At 39.2% G+C, this 15,062-nt stretch overlaps 1 protein-coding gene across 1 annotated transcript in view; it reads left to right on the plus strand.

The window, feature by feature from the left end:
* Positions 1-9,307, plus strand: part of SAMD5 (sterile alpha motif domain containing 5) — a 404,170-nt gene extending 394,863 nt beyond the window's left edge. Inside the window, exon 2 of the mRNA XM_073219730.1 lies at positions 1-9,307. This exon is cut by the window's left edge and continues 21,533 nt beyond it. The gene's annotated coding sequence lies outside the window, so the exon portion shown is untranslated.
* Positions 9,308-15,062: the final 5,755 nt, after the last annotated feature.

Raw genomic sequence — 15,062 nt, forward strand, 5'->3', positions numbered from 1 at the left:
ATCTGACAGAAACGTTTACAAATATTTTGGGAATCTCCTAAATGTTTGCTACCAAAACAGTGAGCTTATTTAAAAGGAGAAAAGGCATAACCTTCAGTCTATCAAATCAACACTTGCCTCAATCTCCAAGGCTATGAGATTTGCAGCTACACCTGCCATGCTGTTTGAAAACTAAGAAGTGGCCATTTTGACATTAATGTCAAACATGCTGATGTACAACAAATGCTCAGTGGTCATTGGGACATTTAGGAAAGGGCTTTTGAATTAAAGAAATGTCAAGCGTACCTATGTGTTTGCATGGACTTCAGTATATTTAATGGTTTGGTGATTGTTTTCATTACTTTTGAAGCTATTAATTTAATAGTGTTTAGTGGGCTGTATTATGTCAAATACAGAAGAACCTAACAATTTATAAAATGAAGTGAAGATACGTGCCTGCCAGGGGACTTTACATGGCCTGTAGGGAACTAATCAGTCGTACCATAATGCTTGACTATTCAGGTTCATAACAGAGAGATGTGTCAATGTGCTGGACATTATTCTGGATTGTTCTTGCTGAGCTGATTCCATGCCATCCTGAATAACCTAAGAATCACCAGTATTTAACTGAAACATATTGATAGTCATTTATATTGTGGGAAATTTAAATTATATATAGAAATTCTAAATTCTCTGAATATTGAATGTTGCAGGCTTATGCATAATACATAACAATTGCTCAGTGCATTAGGAATAAACATTCACAAGGAGAAAATCATGTGAAACATGTGTCAAAGCATAAAGAATCCATGCTTGATATATAGCCCATTTAATAATATATTTATGCAAAGACAAGAGAATTAATGTCTCTTTTTATGCACAACATCAATAGCTACTGTTTATATAGCACAATACAGTTTTTAAAGTACTCTCCATAAATTATATCATGTGAGATAATGATCCTATTTTAATCCAGGTAATTAATTATATTTTTCAACAATATAATCGACATTTCAAATAAAGAGTTGTTTTCCTGAAACATCAATAAACAAAACCAATTTTATGACCTATTTATATAAAGTCAGCCCCATATATTTCAAAATAATTGATTTTTACATATCAAGTCCATCATCTCTATCATTATATTTTCTTTGAGTTATTTGTTGCTAATTTTCATTTGGAAGGATGAGTAGGTTTATCAACAGCATTACAATAGGCATTGCAACCCAAAATATACCAATTTGTATTTAGCATAAATCACAAAATTTTCAGGCATGTCCTGAGCAACAATAATAGTAGAATAAATGTTCAGTGAGGAGAAATCATCTGTCCCATTGAGAATTAGCTTCAGTTAATGGGAAGAGGTCTGGTGATCTTGAATTTGAACAGGGTCTTTGAATACTAGATTTTATAAAAATGCAAAGTGCAGGCACGTACATATAGATACACATATATATGTGTGTATATTCATATATATGTGTGTGGAAATATATGTTTATATTCTTATAGATGTGTATGTGTGTAGAAAAAAGACAGAGAAGGTACAAAGCTGGTGGGTACTTCTCTTGAGATAACAGCATGAATGGAAAGGTGGGTGACTGGAAGGGTCCTTTTGTTTTTTACTCCTTGTACTGCTGTATTATTTCAATTTTTTGCAAATAGAATATATTCATCTATTACATATGTAAAAATAAATAAGCCTGAAATGCACAAGGATACCAGGAATAAAAAGTGGATCGATGTGGTCGGGTCTCTCTGTCTTGTTTGTTGCACTATGAACGAACTTAATGGTTTTTCCTCAAGAATAGGAGGTACTGAGTGCCTTGGGATGAAGAACCTTTCCTTTTGCCCTTATCTTATTTGACATAGTTCTCTCCAGCCATGTGCTGCTAACTGTTGAACATCTGGCTTTTGGAATAGGAGAGAAGCTCTCATTTGTAGTATTTAGTCATTTCCATCATGGATATATCCTTGAGATGGCCAATTTTTAGCTGCCAATTTGGCATCAAGCAAAATCCCTGGAAATTACTGCTGGACTTTGCAGCCCAGTAGCTCAAATTGTGGCATCTAAAGCCTTGATTCTCCTCCAGAGAGGTGCTTCTGTGAATTGGGTCTCAGATTTCCCTGAAAAGCCACACTCTGAGAAGGGGAGGAAGACTATTTAATAATTCTCTAGCCAACCCACAAGTGGAACTGAAGGCCCCCAGGGCTGAGTCTTGCTGAACCTGCCACCAGACTGAAGTGGGCAGCTACCACTCTTCCCGCAGTGGCAGCGGGCATGTTCTCAATCCAGCCTTGCCAGTGCAGAAGCAGGTTTAGCTGGCCTCTTCAAGCTCTTCATTAATAAAATGGAGACAGTAATTCATAGGATACCTAAGCACTACAAATCACTTAGAAAATGAAGTGCTATTTACATATTTTCACCTAATTTGTTTTCTTCTTCAAATCAACCCTTTTAAAGGCTGTCCAACTTTTTCCCAATGGCACGTCGTTTGTATGACTTCTAGAGCTTTGTGCTCTCATTCTGCTCAGCACTGAAACAGTATGTCCATTTTAGAGACAAAAGAGGCAGTCCCCTGGACCTCTAAGAGGCTTCTCCTTGTAAGACACAGTTAAGGGCTACCTTGCCTACCCATGTGCTTTGGGATGGCCAGTCAAGACAGCTACATTGATGAAGGGGTTTTGATTGAATTAAGATGAGATTTCTTTCAAGAGACTGTCTGGAAATCAACAGAGAGGAGCCTGGGGGTAGTTCTAACCTTCCTGTTAAAAGGGCAGAAGCTGCATAGAAAGTCCAGTGTTTGAGGCTGTGGGCAAAGATGGATTGGAATGATGAGAACATTTGCCCTGTCCCAACCTAAGACAATTTTCAACCATAAGCCAGAAGAGTATGTGTGCTCCTTTGGGAGGCAAATGCATTGCAAATGGGAATTTTGTGTGTCAGTTTCATCTACAATCAAGGAAATGGCTGATTGATTTTACAGATTAAACATCTTGATGTTGGCAGGTGTTATTTAGGTGATGCTGACCCTGGAAAGTACACGGATAAAGTTGGCTCAGGATGGTTTAGGTGCTCTGTGAGGCCGGCTTCACCCAGAATTCCACAGTGACCTGGGAGGGGGTCCTGGGGCTCTGTCTGCAGGCTTCACAGCTATCTGGGGATGCGTACACAAGGAAGAACATTTGATCTGGGGATTATAGGCTTAAGAGGCATGGCCTGGAGAAGGTCTTCATCTCAGTCTGCCTTTGTTGCTCGCTGAGTGTGCTCCTCTGTGGGAGGACGGGGCCTTTCTTGCTGATTTGGAGTAAGGATTCAGAAAACCCAAGGCCCTCAGCCTCCTGCAGCTGCTGGGCCGGCTTGAGGGAAGCCTGCTGTCATGCTCTGAGCTACAGGTCTTTGTTAAAATTTCCTTTTTTCTTTACCCCTTCTAATCTGCCCTGAATAAAATGGATGGTTGATTGGTTTATTATGTAGTTGTATTTATTTTATTCTTTGGTCTGTGAATTTTTTTTTTTTTTTGGTCTGCGATCTCCAGTTTTTTAAGCAGTTGATTTGCAGGGAGCAAGCTGGCTGCCCGAATACCTCCCCAGGTACTGCTCAGAAGGGATTGCCAAACTTCAGCGGCTGTGAGATCAAAGGGTAAAGTGACACAGAGAGACTGGCCGAGGGGCAAACACTGGCCCTTGTGTGTACTGGTTCCAGTCACACATGGCTTGTCCTTCCTGCCTGGGAGAATCACTTCCAAAGTTACGTGCCTTTCACTAAAGCAATGTCAACATTATGATCCGAAAGTCCTAGCACCTTCCAGAGAGTCCAGCTATAGGAGTGCTTCCCCAGGGCTGTTGCCTAAATCAGGCAAACAGCGTGTGGTCGGAGTGAATTTTGTGGTTGCTTATTTCTGTGTTGTTTGAACACTGAAGACGCTTATGGTTTTCCCATTCTTCTGTTAATGCTTCTCTTCCGCTGAGTAAATTTCTGTATGTACCTCTAGTTCTCATTTCTGCCTAACATGCTTCAGGATACGAGTTATGAGCTGAGGCTGCTATTTTATGTCCTACCTATGTGAAGCTGTGGGAAGGAATATTTCTAATTTGTTGTTTGGTCTGTAATTAAGAATTCCAGTGAATCGAAGTTGTTGGACAGTGGCTTGTGAATTGCATTAGCAGTAAAATAAATCATTGGTTCCAAACTGCCTATCACCATACATGCCATTTATAAGCTATGTGAACTCCTGAATAGACAATACTCTCTATCCTGTGAATTATTGACAGGATAGTGAGTTAGTAATGGCTGCAATTACAGGGCCTCTACTGTAGTAGGTAAGGTGATAGATATCTTATAAATTCATTTTGAACCTCCTAAAGTAGCTTAAAAGCTAGGTAGTATTTTTATATTTTATCAGGTGAATAAAGGTGAAGTCATTTGTCTAGGATCAAACACCCACTAAATGGCAAAGCTGCAGTTTGAACTTGGGTCTTCCCAACCCCAGAACTCCCTCTCTTTCCATGATGCACTACAGCCTTAACAGAAAATGATCAAGTGATAGAAAGAGGCCCTACCGTAAATATGCAGAACACCACTTTGGAGAGGGGATTTCTAATAGCAGTTCAATCTACCACTGTAACTGCTGGCTTATACAGAGCTAAATAAATCCTTTAATGGAATAACATGGTCGAAGGAGATAGGATTAACATATGAGATGCTTATCATTCATTCCCCAAATACCAAACAGAAGCAAGAGTTGTTTTGATAAATGAACTGAACAACAAGAGTAATTTCACTGTTGCTTCTACAGATAGGTTTCAAAAATAGAAAAAGTTCAGTGTTATCACAAAACTTGCCCATCAGGGATTGAAAATCATTTTCTCCCCCCACAGGGCCCTTTGACTGTGAACTTCTTTCTCTTTGTGAGTGGTTGATTGAGATTATTTCCCCTAATATAGACATTATTTATGCCTCTAGCAGTTCTTTCAAGGATGATGGCAAAAACGTAAATTCAAGTTCAATAATCAGGACTGCTGGTAAAGGAGGATCACAGCTCCTGAAAAAATGACTCTCAGTGCTATGAGAATATGGTGCTCCTCCAGTTCTCTGATTGTTCTTTAGTTTATTGTTTGAATTTGGTCTTGCAGTAAATTAAGATTTCAAACTTTAAATGGCTTGGCTACCAGAAATGTCCAATAAAATATCTTCTAGGGAATTTTTAAAAATAAGGAATGTGGTGGAGCTAAGAGACGGACATTGTGGATGCCCACACACATGTGCCACACATTCACATACGCGTGCATGCTTCTCTGAACTTTACCGCAACTGTGCATATAATCTAAAAACTCAGAAACATTTCAACTTAAATCTCTTACTTTGGCAATGTTTTTCGTTCTACCATACGGCCATGCAGAACTCTACTTAGCAAATTGTGATGCAAATTAGTATGCTGAGAGTAACTCTTCAGGATCATATCTCCTGACTTAATTCAGGCCTCAACAGCGACTCCCTGGATGATGCTAGTGTCTTCAAAAAGCTGATCTATCCTGTGTCTCCCCATTCCCTGTCCAGTCAGTGCACGGCACTGCCAAGAGAACTCTTCCCAAAACACAACCTAATCATGTCACCACCTTGCTAAAAAATCCTGCAATGAGGTAGTATATCCTCAAACCTTGAGTTTGAGTTTAAAGGCCTCTCATGACAGAATAACCAGACACCTAATATACATAATTTCAACTCTGAATCTTGTGTATCTCCATTCCCTTTCCCTATCTATATCTGGAAAATCCCTCTTTCATTCAAGACCTGGTTCACATGTCACCTCTTTTGCAGCACCCTGCCCACCTCCTCTGCCAATGAGCTTTATTTCAGCATGTAGTATCATGTGATGACTATGTTTATTTACATCCTTATTCATTAGATTTCCAGCTACTCAGAAGCGAAGAATGCAATTTACTCACCTTTGTTTCCCAAGCAGTTAGCACAGTGACTGGCATGTAATAAACATTCAAAGTATGTTTTTTTAAAATGATTGAATGGATGGATGATTATCTCCACCCTGTTGTGGTCTAATTTCTCTCCCCCGCTTTCCTTGCCATTGTGTGTAGTATTTGGCAGTAGCTGCACTTCAACTCGAGGTCATTTTCAGGGTCCCTGCACCAACTGGGTAGTTCTTTGAAAACATCTTGTATTTGTTCTTGCTATATCCCCTCTCAAAAAAAAATTTTTTTTTAATTTGCTCATCTCTGTACAAAGTTACTTATGAGACAGTGTTTCATGGTAGCTCAGCACACAGGGCTAGTGTCAGGGGCTCATGACCTGCACCTACCACCCCGGTTGTCTAATACGGCCACATTACTGTGACAACTTCTCCCACTGACAAGGTGATACAAGTCATGTGAAGGAGGAGGCCACACTTGCTTCATTCATCCAGATCATTAAGAGAGACCTCAGAGCTCAGTGCCAGCTCCTACTGATGTCCCTTTTAGGTACTATTGAAATATTAAGCACATTCTTGAATAATATTATCCCAATTACTTGTATCACCCTTACCTGTGAATGTGTACAGACAATTTTTAATCTATGAGAAAGCAGCACATACATCATGAAAAGAACAATGACTTTTCCAATCCTTTTGGGGAACCAATAAAATATGTCATAAAATTACAGTATACCTTATGCTTCTCTCATAACTCCTAAAAGGAAAATATTTCTAAGACTGCTTGTTTATCAAGCCAGAAATGAAAATCAGGACTACTGAATATACGGACTGATACAGACTCGCAGAGTTGGCCCGGTAAAAAGTTGGTAGGCATTTTTAAATTGATTTAACCCACCTTTCACACATATGATTAGAAAACTGTTTAGGATGTGATTTATTTTCAACAAAATCAGTAACTAACACTTAGAGGTGCTCAAATATTGATTCCTTTCTTCCACACCTCATTTACAAAGTTAACTAGAAACTGTGTTTGGAGGCCTCTAAATTTCACTCCTAAGCAGCTGGTTATTAAGCAAAGACTTCAGACAGCCTGCCTGGAGAAGAGGTGGGGTTGCATCCCAGTTCAGATCAACTCCTCTAGAACAAAGTCTCACGATGGCTTTCAAGCCCCTTGAATGGCACGTGATTTCTATTTTAACTGATAGATGAACAGAGAAAAGAGGAAAGGGTCAGGCCCATTCCTAAGTTGTTCCTAGTCCCTTTTGATTGTCCCTTTTGATTCTGTGCTTGGAGATTACTTTTAACAGATTTACCAGAATTGAAAATGAATATCCTTACCTAAAGGTCATCATTATTATGTTCCCAAATAGGGCAACTTTTTTTTTTATTGAAGTACTGTTGATATACAATCTTATATTGGTTTCAAATATACAACATAGTGGTTCAGCACTTAGCCATAGTATTAAATCCTTATACCCTCTGGTGTGGCTATTATCTGTCAACATAGAAAGATGCTAAAAAATCATTGGTTATATTCTCCATGCTGTACTACCATACCTGTGACCAACTTATATTATGATTGAGAATTTTTGTGTCCCTTTATCACCCTCACCTTCCCCACAAACCCACCCCAACCCCTTCCCCATGGTAACCACCAGTCACTTCTCGGTATCTATAAGTCTACTGCTGTTTTGTTCATTCTGTTTTGCTTTGTTTTTATATTCTACAAATAAGTGAAATCATATGGTGTTTGTTTCCTCCACCTGGCTTATTTCACTGAGCATAATACCCTCTAGATCCAGCCATGTTACTGCAAATGGCAGGATTCTTTTTTTTTTGGTTGAATAACATTCCATTGTGTATATGTACCACATCTTCTTTATCCATTCATCTATTGATGGACACTTAGGTTACTTCATATCTTGGCTATTGTAAATAATGCAGTGATAAATTTAGGGGTGCATATATCTTTTTGAATCAGAAATTAATAGGTCACATCTTTTGTAATGTCTTAAGGAACAAAAGTGTTTCCTACATTTCTGCCACAAAGCCTACCTTCCAACCATGTTTGTGATGATGGGTTGTAGAATCAACTAGGTAATCAAAAGAAAAACAGCAAATCAGAAAAGGACTGATGCGCTGGCAGTTACATGTTGCCCTATTTTGTTTATATTCACATGGTACCTTGGCCTTTTAAATGCTTTTTCCATGTTAATGCATATGTACTTAGCTTGATATTTCAGGAATAGAGGCTACTGACACAATTCACGCACATCTCTGGCTCTTCTTCTGATTAGACCTATGGACCAGAGAAGGTATAATGTCCGAAGGGCCAGAACTAGCAAATGGCTCTTTTTATCTTACTAGAGATGAGGGGGCAGGGAGTTATATTTCCTGGCACTATTTTTTACATCTTGCTTCTTAGCCTCCAGAACTCTATGACTTTTAAAAAACTTATTAAGCCATAAAAACCTTTCTGTAGTTTATCTTCCTCATTAGGGAGGATCTAGATAGTGACTAGAAAGTATCTGTTTCACCCCAAAAATTTGAATCCACTTTTCAATTCAATTTTTGTGAATAGAAATTGTGTTAGTGTATAGTAATGCCATTGATTTTTGAATGTTAATTTTGTATCCTGCAATTTTACTGAATTCATTGATAAGACAGACAGATTGTTGTTGCATCTTTAGGATTTCTTATATATAAAATCATGCCATCTGCAAATAGAGACAATTTTACTTCTTCATATGCAATCCTGATACCTTTTATTTCTTTTTCTTGCCTGACTTCCCTAGCTAGGACCTCCCGTACTATGTTGAATAGGAGTGGTGAGAATGTGCATCCTAGTCTTGGTCCTGATCTTAGAGGAAAAGATTTCTTCCTTTTACCGTTGTGTATGATGTTAGCTATGGGCTTGTCATGTATGGCTTTTTTATGTTGAGACCTGTTCCTCTTATACTTAATTTGTTGAGACTTTTTATCATGAATGGATGTCAAATTCTGTCAAATGCTTTTCTGTGTCTATTAGGATGTTCATATGATTCTTCTCTTTCATTGTATTAATATGATGTATCATATTGACTGATTTGCATATGTTGAACTATCCTTGAATCCTGCCAATTTTCCTCTTGTTCTTGATTTCTAGTTTCATGCCATTGTCGTCAGAAAAAACACGTGGTTTGATTTCAGTCTTCATGAATTTGCTAAGACTTATTTTGCAATGGTCTATCCTAGAAAATCTTGCCAGTACACTTGAGAAGAATGTTATTCTTCTATAATAGGATACAATGTTTTCTATACATTTTTTAAGTCCATCTGGCCTATAGTGTTGTTGAAATCTACTGTTTCCTTATTGGTTTTCTGTTTGATGTTATTTCCATTGTTGAGAGTAGAACATTCAAGTCCCCAACTATCATATCCCTGTTTATTTTTTCTTTTAGTTCTGTTAATTTTTGCTTTATGGTATTTATGTGCTCTAATGTAGGGCACGTAAGTATTTACAATTGTTTTATCTTTTTGATATATTTGTCATTATATACTGACTGTCCTTGTCTCTGTTTACCATTTTTAGTTTGAAGTCTATTGTGGCTGATATAGGTACCCTTGCTTTTTTATCATTTTTTAAAATTGGTTGAAATGTCTTTTTCCATCCCTTCATTCTCAGTCTATGTGTGTCTTTAAGGCTAAAGTTAGTGTCTTGTTGGCAGCATATTGTTGGAAATTGTTTTTCTATCCATTTAGCTATTCCACATCTTTAGAGAATTTAATCCATTTATATTTAAAGTAACCATTAATAGGTAAGAACTTACTTTTGCCTTTTCCTTACTTGTTTTCTGGTTGTTTTGTTGATTTATTATTCCTAGTTTCTTATCTTACTGTCTTTTTTTTTGCTTTGATATATTTTGGTATCAATATGCTTTGACTCCTTTATTGTGTTCTTTTGTGCAGTTGTTACAGAATTTTCCCTGTGATTACCTTAGGCTTCCATAAAACATCTTAAACGTATTTTAAACACCCTATTGAAGCTGATAACATCTTAACTTCAATAGAATTTGTAGACTTTACACTTTTACTTCTCCCCCTCACAGTTTAGGTTATTGTTATTACAATTTACATGTATTTTATGTTGTGCAACTAATAATAGGTGATCATATTTAGTTTATTTTTACTACATAAGTTTTTCTTGACTTTTAAACTAGAGTTGTGAGTTATGTACCACTATTACCATATTGCAGAATCTATTACTATTTATTTTCCATTGCCAGTGAGATTAACACTATCTTTCTGTGTTTTTATGATATTAATTAGTGTTCTTTTACTTCCACTCAATGAACTCCCTTTAGCATTTCTTATAGGGCAGGTCTGGTGGTAATGAATTCCTTCAGCTTTTGTTTGTTTGGAAAATTCTTGATTTCACCTTTGTTTCTGAAGGACAACTTCACCTGTTATAGAATTCTTGGTTGACAGCTATTTTATTTTATCATCTTGAATATGTCATCCTATTCTCTCCTGACCTGGAAAGTATCTGTTCAGAAATCCACTGATAGTCTTATGGGGTGTTCCCTCATACGTAACTTCTCTCTTTCCTCTTGCTCCTCTTAAAATTCTTTATTTCTGTTTGACTTGTAATGTTTCTTTGTACAGACCTATTCAGTTTCAACCTATGTGGGGTCTTTTGGGCCTCATGAACCTGAATGTCCATTATACTCTTTCCAGGTTTGGGAAGTTCTCAGCCATTGTTACTTTAAAGATACTTTCTGTGCCTTCCTCTATCTCTTCTCCTTCTGGAATCCCCATAATGTGCATATTATTCTCATAAACTTTCTTCACTCTTTTTCATTTTATTTTTGTTGTTGTTGTTTCCCTGGGTAATTTCTTATTTCCTACTCTCCAGATTGTTGATTCTTTCTTCTGCATGGGCAAGGCTACTTTCAAAATTCTCTTGAAATATTTAGTTCAGTTATTGTATTTTTTAACTCTGGGGTTTCTGGTTTTGCCTTTTTGTTTTTGTGTTTGTCTTTTTTTTCCCCCCAATGATTGTATTTCCTTGCCAAATGTCTCATTTTGTCCATGCATTGTTTCCCTAATTTCATTTATTTTGTTGGTCTGTGTTTTCTTGTAGTTCAGTAAATGTCCTCAAGAGGGTTATTTTGAATTCCATAGACCTCCACTTGTTAGGGTCAGTTATTAAAGGTTTATTGGTTTCCTTTGGTGGTGTCATACCTGATATTTTGATCCTTGATTCCTTACATTGGTATCTGAGTGTCTGGGTAATGGGGCTCCTCCTCCAAATTTAATAGATTTGTTCTGGAAGAGACAACCCTTCACCAGTCAGTTCAGTTTGGGTTTCTCTGTGTGTCTGCTGTTAATATCCTTCAGCAGATGGGGCCTGCTATTAGGGTCTGTTTTGGGGTAAGACAACTGTTCAAGCTCTGAGGACATGATGAGATACCACTGACTGAGAACAGTTTAATAAGCCTGGTGACTTGGGTCCCTACCCAAGTGAGGCTGTAGAATGGGCTCTTCAGCTGCCTGAACTCTCTTGTCAGACTTACTAGATGGTTGGTGCTGGGTACTATATTTAGTAGAAGATGGGGCTACCTATTAGCTTCCCTGCCATTATGAAATCAGGCCAGGGTTCATTGTTTGGTGACCCATGTCAGGCCTCAGTGTGCACTGAATTCCTTGATTAGGTAAAGTCACCAGTTTTGTTCTGTATGCAGGGGAAGCCATGAGCTCTGCTGTCTATTTAAATGCCACAGTACATAGGGCTGTTGAATGGACTATGCAGCTTCTCATGTGTTCTGGTTAGTTTCCCTGGTTGAATAGCTGAAGGTGATGAATGGGGCTATGAATTAAATACCCTGCCCCGGCATAGTGGGTAAAGGATCTCCAAAACTGGTAAAGCTCTTTATTGTCTTGACTTGAAGCAACCCACACCCCAAGTCCCCTGCCTCTGGCTTTGCTTTGCAAATTCTTGGCTCTGCCTGCCTGCATCTCAGCTCAAGTGTCACTGGGATACAAAGGTTTTAGGTGTTTTCTCTGGTCAGACGGGATAGGAAGGCATTCTCCATAGCATGTGGGGCTGTGACTCAGCACCTCACCTGGCCGGGGGCAAACTGGGCTCGAGGGCTGGCAAAGCTCATCTGAGGACATGAATCAGGCAGATGTATCCCCCACTGAGTTTCCTGGTCAGAGTGTACCCTCAACTTGCTTCTGCAGACAAGCAAAGTTGCTGATCGGAATTATTACTTGGGCACTGCAGGTATGAATTTCGTCTGCCAAAATCTGTGTGCTGGTTGTTATAGACCCCTCCCACCTCTTCCATCACAATCAGCCTCCCAGTGTCTGGGGCCTGAAGATGCCCCTATGATCCCCATGGTGTTCTATCAGGTAGGAATTCCCACAAAGTAACCCACAATGCTGGGTGGAGAGAAGCTCAGTGTCTCCCCTCTGTTCTCTTTTCCCACTAGAGCTCCACATGGAGTTTTGCCAACCTGGGGGAGGGGTAACGTGGTCAATGTGTAGCTGCTTCTTACCCTTCTAACAGTCTGTCCTGGTCTCTGAGGTGCAGCAGAGTGCTTCAGTCTCACCCCTGTGTTCTAGGACCCTCTCAGTGGTGTTTTGTTCTTGAACAGATGTTAGTCGTTCTTGTAGGGAGGAGCAGTCAGGATGATCCATCGCCATCCTGGTGGCATCATTCCTCAGTTAAATTCTTAATCTTACCTGCATCCATGTCAGCTTTTGAGAAACTAATGCTGCAAAAATAAGGGCATGAATTTTAGGCCTACATAGGTGATGGTAGTTGTGGTGGTGGTATTAAGAAGGGGACAGGAGCAGAACTGGAGTCTTGTTGGGTATGCAATTAACCCTTTAGTGTTCCTCTGTAAATATTTGTCTGTTCTACCTTTGCCAAATCTGTTTGCCTTTCCTTCAGAGTCATTAAGAAACAAAGCATGTTGCTGTGCTGTATGAGACTTAATAAGATTTTGAGGTTTACAGATTCCCAAATCCTGCAGAGACATGGGTCTTGCTGGTAGCACTAGACAGAAGATTGAAAAGCAGAATGAATTGACAGTTGGATTTCTCTTTCAGGAGCAGCAAAACCCCTGTGTTACCTTTGAGGGAAAGAATAGCATAGAATCGGAGTTTGAAACATGATTTATGTAAGAGAAATCACCAACTGTGCATGGGTTGTAACTTGGCTGTTTTTTGGCAACCCTTGAGACAAGATGGAAACACAAAGCTTCAGTCCTAAACAAGGCTTCTAAAAAAGGAAAGGAAAGAGTAAAATCTATTCCTGTGCTTCCAGCTGCAGTTCCTAGTGAACTGATTGAAAAATCTAAACAAAACCAATGTGAAATTCACTGCAAAGCCAAAGCTTTCTATCACCATGTCTAGTTCAAAAGTGAGTTGTTATAGCAACAGGAGAAAAGTAAATGAGCATTTCACATTGTAAAATTATGCCTGCCTTGTTCTAAATAGCGCTGTCCATGCAGCCAGATGAGCCCAAGGTACTTAAAGGAGAAGAATTCCATTTTAATTGTGAAGGTTTGCACCAAACCTACCTTTAAAACCTAAAGTTCATTTCAATTAACCTTATTCGCCAAATCGATATAATAAATTCTCTGGCAGGATGGGCCTGAGCCACATGCTGTCTGATGAAGATGACCTCAGGAAAATATGGTGCCATGGGTTTCAGCACTGAAGAATAGCCAGAGTGCTGAGTGGCACTGAGCTCGTGGCATAGTACACAGAGCCTTTCACCTCTAGATCATTGTTTTTAATCCAGGATAGATTGGAAGCAGGCAAGTGACCTTGCTTTTTAACACTTGTTCACTGACCTGTGTAAAATGGGGTGTTGATCTGGGCCCAGCTTCACGTAGATGTCTACACAGTGAGCATTTTCTGAGACCCACACTGACTCTCCAGAAACTAGGCTGAATGAGATTGGAGAGGGTTTTTGGGCTTTGTTTTTGTTTTGTTTTCTCTACCTGTGTAGGTAGCCCCTCTGTAACTGCAATGGAGTGTTTCGTAAAGAGATTTCTTGGATCAGTGGTTTTGTCTTAGTGATTTTATAAGGAGCCTATCTCAGGGCTCACACATTTCTGTTTAGTTAAGCATTTGCAATTATCAGTGTTGCAGATTATTATATTTAAATTAATTTATAAACATGTAAAATAAGAAGGGAGAGAGAAACAACCCTTAGTCTCTAAGAGCGACCCTCCCACAAAGCCTAAGGCAAATTTTAATTATTAACTGATCTGTGTAATTAGCCTGGGCTAATATTCCCTAATTCCTTTCTATTTAAAGACACAGGCACACTGTTTATATACGCAGACAAGTGTGCAGTTTCTGAAAAATCATCTCTATTTTAGGAATGAGAAACACAAGCAAGTAAAGACTGGGTATTTGGGACTGTAGGGGAACCCAGACTCAGAAAGCCCTCACCAGCGGGGTCCTATGGTATAAGCAACAGAAGAGATAAGAATAGAGTCAGCTTGAATGCTGACTTTAGGGGAGACCCAGGGGGTGACTTTAGCCCTAGCCCCTTCTGACTCGCATTTAAGATGTAATCGCCCCTGCCATTGGCCAGGTCTTGCTGGCATCAGTAGAATTGGCCTGTTCCTAAGTCATGCATCAGGGATCCTATCATGGATGATGATCCGATTCATCCAGAAGGATTTAACAGAACGAGAGACCTTCTGGCTCCTACCATGTGATTTTGATTAAACAACTGTGGGAGAAGGTTCAGGAACCTGAATTTTTAACAGGCTCCCCAAGTTATTCTGATGATCATCAAAGCTTAGATACCATTACCGCATGGTAATGGAGGCCAGTGGAGGGCCAGGAAGAGGGCATTTCATCCCTTCGTCAATGAAGACAGCCCCACACACTGGCTGAGACTTCTGCAAAACATGCTGACTGCACTCCATCCAAACCCATGTGTTTCTTTTCACAGGCAGTCCTTACAAGGTGTCTAATACTGAGAGTTTCATAAATCCTGAAACAATTGGATATAATCCTATAATCTCTATAGAGAAAACAGGCTAAAGCCAAAACTCTGTATCCTGAACCACCAGGCCCTTCCTGATCTTCCCTGTCTGAAACTTCTAGTACTTTCTGCTCCCCATTCTACTTCAGCCAAACTCTTAA

Source organism: Manis javanica, chromosome 13 (assembly GCF_040802235.1).
Source record: "Manis javanica isolate MJ-LG chromosome 13, MJ_LKY, whole genome shotgun sequence".
NCBI lineage: Eukaryota > Metazoa > Chordata > Mammalia > Pholidota > Manidae > Manis > Manis javanica.